Raw genomic sequence first — 1,450 nt, forward strand, 5'->3', positions numbered from 1 at the left:
TAGAACAGTTGTGCGTCGACCAAGTGAGCCCATCTCAAAAAATGGTCCAAAAATAGGAAAGTTTTGATCATTAAAATAGAGAAATGTTTATACTACAGAAAGATTTTGAAATTTAAAAAAGCGTTCATTTTAAGTTGTGTTTTAGGCTTGTTCATAAATTTCACTCCCCCGAACTCGACGGCACACAATTTGGAGCGCATAGAGTTTTTGAGGAGAATGTCCACAAAATATTTAGACCCACCATTACTCAGAAACGATTTGAGTTACAAAGTTGTTTTTTCTTTAGTTTTTCTAATTAAGTGCTTTATTTTCTCCTCCAAATAAATCTTTACCTATAGAGACCTGAGATGGTCAGTTCAACCTGGGTCCCCTTAAGCTGTCCCCACACTGAGCGTTTCACAGAGCAACGATGATAACACCTGCAAGGTAGAAGCGATGTCTCATTTTATTTTAAGGAAAAGGGGAAAACTTTGAGGAACTACGTTGATTTGAGGGAAGGTCCTCTCTCCTCAAAAAACATGGGATTTTTCCTTGTTTTTTGAGAAAATTTCTTAAAACCTGAGGCGGTATTTTTACCGTGTGCTATGCGCTGGGTAGGCCAACCCGCGAAGCTGCTGCGTAAAGACGGCGGCCCACCTAGCGCACCCAAGTGACCTGGCAACAGATCGTAGATCATTTGAAGTCGAACGGGGGCTCGAATAGGGGCTGATTCGAAATAGGTTCAATCGTTCTATCCATGGAGTGTCGTTTTCAAAATGTCCTCTCTACAAAGAATCGTTTTTACAACGCTCTATCTGCTAAGACAACGCTATGTGAATAAAACATAAAGAAAACGGGCCTTATTAGGTGATAAGACATTTCGAACACGACACTCCGTAGAGGACATTGCTGGTGGGACGCGACGTCTGGGATCAGACGCGATTGGGATTGGGCCCTATTGACGTCAGTACAACCCAACTACTAGCCAGGATTCTTAGATTGCTTCGCAGGTGACGTGGTGTCCGCATTTCTCACTCGACTCGCCGCGCTCAACCCACCCCTTTTCTTCTTGCGCGACGTGTACTTGGCCGTCACCGACGACGCCGGCTCCACCACCCTCTTTGCGGCGACCGCACCGTGCAGCAGTGCGCCGGGACCTGTGAGCGCGGCCGAGCTGGACCGCTGCACGGTCCGTGAGGGCTGGGCGGGCGGCGGCGCACAGGTCCGTCCTCTGTGCCAGGCGTGGCAACCTCCTCCCGTGGGGGAGCCATCCGTGGTCTACACCACGGCTGGTACGTATGCCTCATTTAATTTCCAGAGAGAAGAATCAAAATAGCCGTTTGCCGTATACCACCGATTCTTAGACCTTCTCCGAAAATGTTTTATTTTGGTTGTTCTATTTAAAGAGTATACCCCTGAATAGCGCATCGACTTACTTTGGACCAAAACTGCAGGTTTGGCGTTCATCGCG

General features: G+C 47.2%; 1 protein-coding gene across 1 annotated transcript in view; it reads left to right on the forward strand.

Moving 5' to 3' along the window:
• The first annotated feature begins 981 nt into the window (after positions 1 to 981).
• Positions 982 to 1,450, forward strand: part of LOC127750853 (uncharacterized) — a 15,641-nt gene continuing 15,172 nt past the window's right edge. The window contains exon 1 of the mRNA XM_052273451.1: positions 982 to 1,271. The gene's annotated coding sequence lies outside the window, so the exon portion shown is untranslated. The remainder of the gene's footprint in view (positions 1,272 to 1,450) is intronic.

Source organism: Frankliniella occidentalis, unplaced genomic scaffold, assembly GCF_000697945.3.
Source record: "Frankliniella occidentalis isolate FOCC.00 unplaced genomic scaffold, Focc_3.1 Scaffold272, whole genome shotgun sequence".
Classification (NCBI taxonomy): domain Eukaryota; kingdom Metazoa; phylum Arthropoda; class Insecta; order Thysanoptera; family Thripidae; genus Frankliniella; species Frankliniella occidentalis.